Source organism: Nerophis ophidion, linkage group LG23 (assembly GCF_033978795.1).
Source record: "Nerophis ophidion isolate RoL-2023_Sa linkage group LG23, RoL_Noph_v1.0, whole genome shotgun sequence".
NCBI classification, from domain to species: Eukaryota; Metazoa; Chordata; class Actinopteri; order Syngnathiformes; family Syngnathidae; genus Nerophis; species Nerophis ophidion.
The window spans coordinates 4,113,950-4,122,994 of NC_084633.1; the positions used below are offsets into that span (position 1 = coordinate 4,113,950).

Below are 9,045 nucleotides of genomic sequence, written 5' to 3' on the forward strand. Positions count from 1 at the left end.
AAGCTCGCACCAAAAAAAACAATATAGAAGATCTTTCTCTGACGTTGTTTTTTGTTTTTGTTCAAAGTTGATTCCTAAAAACCGCAGAGTGCTCCAGTCATATAGACTATTGTGGATTAGAGTTTGTTAAGTAGATTACTAAAAAAAAACAAAAGAACATTTTGTAAGTCCTGTCACATCGTAGATCTTTCACTGGCCTCTATATTTTATTCTTTCATTATTATTGTAGATCCCTAAAAACGGTGGAGTGGAGGGTCTTGCACTAGAGTTTTTGGAGTAGTTTACGACAAAATCTATTTCACATTAAAAGCTTGCACTAGGGTTTTTCAACAGTATATTCCTTTAACTACACAAGGATAATTTTTTACCGCTGATTCTTAAAAACAGCAGAGCCCCCTATCATATAAATGAACTTGGACGAAACAATTTGAAGAATATTAACACAAAAAACAACAGAATACTCCTTTTATACAGAAGATCTTTTTCTGGCGTTTTTTTTTTTTTTTTTTTTGTTCATAGTTGATTCATAAAAACAGCAGCGTGCTTCTGTCATATAGACCAGTGGTCCCCAACCACCGGGCCGTGGCTCGATTGGTACCGGGCCGCAGAATAATTTTTTATGAATTATTTTATTTTAATTTTATTTTAATTTTTGTTATTTTATTTTTTTTATTAAATCAACATAAAACACACAAGATACACTTACAATTAGTGCACCAAACCAAAAAAACTCCCTTTTTCATGACCGCGGGACAAATTATCAAGCGTTGAACGGTCCGTAGCTACAAAAAGGTTGGGGACCAAACAAAAGAAAATTTTGTAAATCCTTTCACATTGTAGATCTTTCACTATATACATACATATATATATATATATATATATATATATATATATATATATATATATATATGAGGTTTTTTTCCTTGGCCTCAGTCTGTACCCCCTCTCCAAATCGATGAGTTTATGGCCGGTCTAATGGGACAACAGGCTTGACTCATCTCCTGTCAATGTAGCGTAACATTACTTTTGGACAGTAAAGAGTGCAGAGAATTAAAACTGTATTTTGAAAAACAATTATGACCCTACCCTTATGTGCGTTCAAGTACTTCTCGTGGCACTAGTATCCCCATTTGAGAACCAGTGATATAGAGGATCTTTGACTAGCAATTTTGCACTACACTCATATAAATCATATTAACAAATGACAGAGCCATGCATTGACCATATACCCGAAATTATAATACTGAAAGAAGTCTTAAGTGTCAAGATGTCACATGACAGTTTGGACATTATTGTTAGCTTCCTGCATTTTGTATTATTTCCTGAACAGCGCCTTTATTTTTTCTTCTACTTTCTGTCTGCCTTTAATTTCCAGAAAACTTACTGTTATCCAGTTTGCAATTAGCATACTCAATGGTACGCCATAGAAGCATGTGATTAAAGTACAGGGTTTTATTTTCCTGTATATGAACACAATATTACCATTCAAACTGTGAGTAATGTTACAGTAACCAAAATATTAATACACTGGTTAAATGAAACTTCTGCCTTGTTTTTAATGAATAATTGGTCCTACTACGCTACTGTATTTAAATGTTGGTCATTATGGTGGTACTTGAACACCCAAGTGTTTTCTGAGGTTGTACTTGGTGAAAAGAGTTGGAGAACCAGTTGTCTACATATTTTGCTTATTGTCCAGTAATATACAATGTGAACTTCCTCACATTGTAAGTGTCTGTATGTTTGCTGGTCAAAAGACACAATGAAAAAAATATTTGCATGTAGCGCAAGTGACAAAGTCTAAATGAGGGAAGTCCACCCAAAGTAGTTAATTTTGGAACATTTTGGGGTTTATCCACATGCATGCGCAGGCTCAGTAGCTTTGGCTCGCTCTTTTTTTGTAGGTAGCACATTTTAACAGAACACCGGATCATTTTGCTTTGTACCTCTTTGCGTTATGTGCTTTCTACGCCTGTTTGAACTTTTTAGACTTCCCTGCTGCACGTCTTTATTTTTGTCATTAAATACTAGGGCTGCGAATCTTTGGGTGTCCCACGATTCGATTCAACATCGATTCTTGGGGTCGCAATTCGATTATATATCGATTTTTTCGATTCAACGCGATTCTCGATTAAAAACGATATTTGTCCGATTCAAAACGATTCTATATTCATTCAATACATAGGATTTGAGCAGGATCTACCCCAGTCTGCTGACATGCTGGCAGAGAAGTACATTTAAAAAAAAAAAAAAGCTTTTATAATTGTAAAGGACAATGTTTTATCAACTGATTGTAATAATGTAAATTTGTTTTAACTATTAAACGAACCAAAAATACGACTTATTTTATCTTTGTGAAAACATTGGACACAGTGTGTTATCAAGCTTATGAGATGCGATGCAAGTGTAAGCCACTGTGACACTATTGTTCTTTTTTTTATTATTATAAATGTCTAATGATTATGTCAATGAGGGCTTTTTAATCACTGCTATGCTGAAATTATAACTAATATTGATACTGTTGTTGATAATATTCATTTTTGTTTCACTACTTTTGGTTTGTTCTGTGTCGTGTTTGTGTCTCTACTCAATTGCTCTGTTTATTGCAGTTCTGAGTGTTACTGGGTCAGGTTTGGTTTTGGAATTGGATTGCATAGTTTTGGTATTGCTGTTTATTGTTTTGTTGGATTAATAAAAATAAAAATCGATTAAAAAAAAATGAGAATCGATTCTGAATCGCACAACGTGAGAGTCGCGATTCAAATTCGAATCGATTTTTTCCCACACCCCTATTAAGTACCTTTTGACCTGCGCTACGCCTGCCGTCTCTGCATCCTGGGGTTGCTACGAACACAACATCAAGCCAGAATGTAACACTCAGCTCTATAAAATTCATTGACTTTCTTACAATGCAGTATTGTCCACTAGGACTGAAATTTGTAGCTACCCGTTTGTAATGTGCTACCATGACTTGAGCTGCATTACCGGTCTCATGACATTCTCCATGGACCAGCAACGTATCAGCAAAAATCTAAGAATATTACCATCAGCAATTCTGAAGCTCTATTTTAAAGCAACAATGAATGAGGTGTTCATTTTTATCACAGTGTCACGCTAGACGAAATAAGGGAAGTTCTCCCAATCGGTTTGGCAGTTTGCACTCAAAGACATGTTATGACATTACATTGGGCCATTAAACTCCAATACATGTACATAAATAAAGGTGTGCTTACCTGAGATGTGGATGATAAGCAGTGAGCACAGTCCAAAAACACTCAAAAACAGGGCGACGCGGGCCAGTGTGTGCTTTGTTATAGCCTTTTAAAGTGGAAATATCCTCTTTCACTACCGTGACACATATAAAGTCCTTTGTCTCTCAGCATTTGTTCAAAACTGTCCTGAAGAGAGAGTGTGTCTAACTTTTAATGACAGAGAAAGAGAGAGAGAGAGAGAGAGAGAGAGAGAGAGAGAGAGAGAGTGAAAAGTGAGAGAGGGGGAGACACACACAGAGAGAGCAACATGTTACGAAACTAAACTACCTGTACAGTGCATTCTTATCATGTACTCACTCGTTTTAGTTCGACGGTGATAAATGCAGTTCAATCAGAGTGACGTTGTTGGAAAACAATTGAAATAGTAAATAATAAAACTAAAAATCTTCAAACTTTAAACATAGTCAAAAGGAGTTTTGTCACTTTTATTATACACTCCTGCAGTGGTTCTCAACCTTTTTATTAGTGATGTACCCCCTGTGAAATGTTTGTTTGATTCAAGTACCCCCTAATCGGCGCAAAGCATTTTTGGTGAAAAAAGAGATAAAGAAGTAAAATACAGCACTATGTCATCAGTTTCTGATTTATTAAATTGTATAACAGTGCAAAATATTGCTCATTTGTAGTGGTCTTGTTGAAAAATAAAGAAGTGATTCTATATAAATAACGATTTCTACACATAGAAGTCATCATCAACTTAAAGTGCCCTCTTTGGGGATTGTAATAGAGATCCATCTGGATTCATGAACTTAATTCTAAACATATCTTTACAAAAAATATCAATCCCTAAAATCAATATTTATGGAACATGTCCACAAAAAAATCTAGCTGTCAACACTGAATACTGCATTGTTGCATTTCTATTCCCAGTTTGTTAACTTACATTCATATTTTGTTGAAGTATTATTTAATAAATATATTTATTAAGATTTTTTGAATTGTTGCTATTTTTCAATAAATATATTTACAAAGGATTTTTGAATTGTTGCTATTTTTAGAATATTTTAAAAAAATCTCATGTACCCCTTGGCATACCTTCAAGTACCCCCAGGGGTACGCGTACCCCCATTTGAGAATCACCGCACAGCTGCAATGATATATTACTATCAAAGATCATTAGATTTTATTTGAAGTGATGAGGTGGCGACTTGTCCAGGGTGTACCTCGCCTTACGCCCGATTATAGCTGTGATAGGCTCCAGCAACCCCCGTGACCCCGAAAGTGATAAGGGGTAGAAATGGATGGATGGAAACATATTTATTATATAATAAAATTATTGTTCCAAGAATAGTATTAATTAACTCATACTATGTTCTACACATGGTGAATGTTCATATTCATCTTGGAGGAAGAAAACTTTCAAGTTTGAACAAACAGTGGCATTTCAGTTTGAGCACATGATAAGATTAGGCCCCTTAATTTGATATTCGCAGGTGAATTGGATCACTTCTCTGGAACTAGACAGGTAGTCAACTACCTGTCTAGTTCAAACGCCAACCTTTAAGTTATGACTTAAAGTAGTTGTTTTCGGGGCGGTATAGCTCAATTGGTAGAGTGGCTGTGCCAGCAACTTGAGGGTTCCAGGTTTGATCCCCACTTCCACCATCCTATAGTCACTGCTTTTGTGTCCGTGGGCAAGACACTTTACCCACATGCTCCCAGTGCCACCCACACTGGTTTGAACGTAACTCGGATATTAGGTTTCACTATGTAAAAGCGCTTTGAGTCATTAGAGAAAAGCGCTGTATAAATATAATTCACTTCACTTCACCTGTTTTCCAGACACTTACACACGAACATCTCCTTTTATGGTCAGGTGGTTAGCGCACACCCAGACAGTCAAAGAAGGAAAATATAAACTGATGGTTTGGCTTCTCCAGTTAGGAATCCTCCGTTTTTGACTAAGATTCCTCCGGGTACTGCAGACCCATTTAAATGACACTCGCTTGTAATAAAGCAACTTTTGGTCCAGCAAAGCGACTCCGACGTCTCTTTTGATCCAACTGTGCATCCGCGTTGTCCCTCGACCCGGGAGGGGGCGACGAGCAGAGTTACACTTCATTTGTAAATGAAATAAAATGAAAATATATTCTATACACCATAAAAAGCCTGCGATGAGGTGGCGACTTGTCCAGAGTGTACCCCACCTACCGCCCGAATGCAGCTGAGATAGACTCCAGCAACCCCTGCGACGCCAAACGGGACAAGCGGTAGAAAATAGATGGATGGGCACCATAAAAACCTATCAGAGCAACTGGTCATTATCTATCCATCCATTTTCTACCGCTTATTCCCTTTGGGGTCGCTGGTGCCTATTCCAGCTACAATCGGGCGGAAGGCGGTGTACACCCTGGACAAGTCGCTACCTCATCGCAGGGCCAACACAGATAGACAGACAACATTCACACTCACATTATTATTTATTATGTGATAAAGAAAAGGCTAAGTGCCTTTCACACGAGCTGCCTCCGTCGCATACTCGGGATTATCTGGAGCGATCGTGTGACAAACAATGAGGTGCTGATGCAAGTCAAGAATCCCGGCAAGGTCACCCTCCTCCGTCAGCGTCGCCTTCGATGGCTGGGCCATGTGCGTCGAATGAATGATGGCCGGATCCCCCAAAAAATCCTCTACGCAGAGCTTGCCTCTGGCTACAGGACAAGGGGACGGTCACATCTCCGCTTCAAGGATGTCTGCAAGCGTGACCTGAAAGCGCTCGACATGGACCTGAACACCTGGGAAGAGCTTGCTCAGGACAGATCCAGCTGGAGACACACCATGAACACTGGACTGAAAGCTGGCGAGGCAATACTCCGCCAGCTTGCAGATGAGAAGCGAGCTCAGAGAAAGAGCAAGCAACTACATCCTGTAGCTGACTGGACCTACAAATACACCAAGTGCAACAGAGACCTCGCGTGTGGGTCTGTACAGCCACGGCAGACGCTGCATGACCGACTAAATCATATACAAGGTGTCAGGATTATTTGGTGATGAACCCCAAGATGCAGAGATGGAGGCAGGCATTGGATATGAAGACATTATTTAATATAAATAATAGAACAAGAACAAACAAAAAGCACGCACGTGGGCGGAATAACAAACTAAGGGAGCTAGCACTGGGAGCTAGAAAAACAAAAAGGAACTTTAGCACGGAAGCTAGTGGACAACAAACAGAAAAACTGGAAATAGCTTATGCTAACAGAAACAGCTTACCGCTACGACGACCAGGACAAAATGTAGCACGACAGGTAGTAGCTGTAACAAAACAAGATGACACGATAGCAACGACAATACAAGTCCGAATGACAATACAATGATCCAGCAACTGACACAAGACAAAGGAGGTACAAATAGGAGCCGGCTAATTGGCAGCAGGTGTGGCCAGATGCCAATCAGCCGCAGCTGAGGGGGAACACAGCACTCAGGGAACAAGACAGGAAGCTGACAAAATAAGAGCACTAGACAGGAACTAAGGACAGGAAATACTAAACACACTGAGGAGGAACACAGCACTCAGGGAACAAGACAGGAAGCTGACAAATTAAGAGCGCTTGACAGGAACTAAAAGACAGGAAATACTAAACACAGGAAACAGACAAATGCAGAGGAAAAAACTAAAACATAGACAAACTGTCAGGGGCAAGCCTGACACAAGGGGCGCCAATCCATTATCTTCTGAGACTTACGGATGCCAACAACAACAACGATTATTAAGAGGTGTCTTCCAATGTTTTTGTTACAGTAATACATTAATTATAATAGTATAGTATTTTCTAATTGTTCTTATTTCATAATTGTATGTTAGATGTTTTGTTTTGCAATTTTGCTGTTAAATTAAACACTTGCTGTTTTGAAGTCAATAAGTGAAAAGACAGGACCACCACAAAAAAATTAAACTTCTGAAAATATCATTATTCTATTGTGGTTTTATTTTATGTTTATTTATAAATTTCAACATTAACAAACAGAAGATAAAACAATAATCAAAATAATTCAATAACAATATAAAACAATACAAAACATTACAAAACAGCACCAGGGGGTTGTAAATTCAAAGTAGCAAAGATAGAATATTTTATTTATATATTTATATATATATATATATATATATATAAACCAGGTGCAAAGCCATAGGCTCATTCAGATTCATTAAATAACTTAAATTTAGAACACAGCATCGTTGTTTTCACAGCTTTTTTGTTGTTAGAGGTAGAGAGCGTTTTAAAGTAAAGTTCAAAATCTTTTTTTAAAGGCACAAAAGACAGGTCGGGTAATGAGAAACTTACATTTATGAATATAAAACTTAGCCAATAGAATAATGAGGTTGCAAAGGAAGAATTCCTTTTCAAATTTTTGTTCATAAAGTGTAAACCCAAAAATCACATCTTTAAAGCAAAGCACAAATTTGTCATGAATGAATATCGTCCAGGATGAAGCTACAGATGCCCTGCCATAGTGATCAAATGTTTTCACAAGTCCAAAACAAGTGGTTAACAGTCTCTGGATGCATGTTACAAAAGGTGCAGGTAACATCAATGTCCTTCTTGTATCCAACCATCACATTCTTTACAGGGTAATAACGATGAATGATTTTAAAATGTATCCCTTTGACTTTGTTGGTAAGTAAATACCTGTTAGGAAGGGACCTCGTTTTGACCCAACAGATGTCATTTAGCCTACCGAAATGAGATGTGCTTATTTAAACGGGTATAGCAGGTCCATTCCATGTCTCATACTTGATCATGTCGCGATATTGCCATATTTTTGCTGAAAGGATTTAGTAGAGAACATCCACAATAAAGTTTGCAACTTTCGGTGCTAAGAGAAATGCCCTGCCTTTACCGGAAGTCGCAAACGATGACGTCACATGTGTGGGGGCTCCTAACATATTCACATTGTTTTTAATGGGAGCCTCCAACAAAAAGTGCTATTCGGACTGAGAAAACGACAAAATTTCCCCATTAATTTGAGCGAGGATGAAAGATTTGTGTTTGAGGATATTGATAGCGACGGACTGGAAAAACAAAACAAAACAAAAAACGCGATTGCTTTGGGACAGATTCCGATGTTTTTAAACACATTTACTAGGATAATTCTGGGAAATCCCTTATCTTTCTATTGTGTTGCTAGTGTTTTATTGAGTTAAATAGTACCTGATAGTCGGAGGTGTTTGTCCATGGGTGTCTTGACGCGCAGTCTGTCAGGGAAGTCGACGGCAGCTGTACGGACGGCACAAGCTTAGTAAAGAGGCGACTTTTTAACCACAATTTTCTCACCGAAACTTGCTGGTTGACATTCGGTAGGATCCATGTTCGCTTGACCGCGCTCTGATCCATAGTGAAGTTTCACCTCCAGGAATTTTAAACAAGGAATCACCGAATGTTTGTGTGGCTAAAGGCTAAAGCTTCCCAACTCCATCTTTCTACTGTGACTTCTCCATTATCAATTGAACAAATTGCAAAAGATTCAGCAACACAGATCTCCAAAATACTGTGTAATTATGCCGTTAAAGCAGACGACTTTTAGCTGTGTGTGTGCGCAGCGCTCATACTTCCTAAAAACCTGTGACGTCTTGCGTACACATCCTCATTACACGACGTTTCCAAGACGAAACTCCCGGGAAATTTAAAATTGTAATTTAGGAAACTAAAACGGCCGTATTGGCATGTGTTGCAAGGTTAATATTTCATCATTGATATATAAACTATGAGACTGCGTGGTGGGTAGTAGTGGGTTTCAGTAGGTCTTTACAACATAACACAGCCATAACACT

At 38.2% G+C, this 9,045-nt stretch overlaps 1 protein-coding gene across 5 annotated transcripts in view; it reads right to left on the bottom strand.

Moving 5' to 3' along the window:
• Nucleotides 1–3,434, bottom strand: part of card11 (caspase recruitment domain family, member 11) — an 83,507-nt gene extending 80,073 nt beyond the window's left edge. For 4 of the 5 annotated variants that reach the window (XM_061884988.1, XM_061884987.1, XM_061884986.1 and 1 more), the window contains exon 1: nucleotides 3,234–3,433. The gene's annotated coding sequence lies outside the window, so the exon portion shown is untranslated. Of the gene's footprint in view, nucleotides 1–3,233 lie in introns of all 5 variants that reach the window. The other variant, XM_061884989.1, reaches the window with a different exon arrangement.
• Between the last annotated feature and the right edge of the window lie 5,611 nt (nucleotides 3,435–9,045).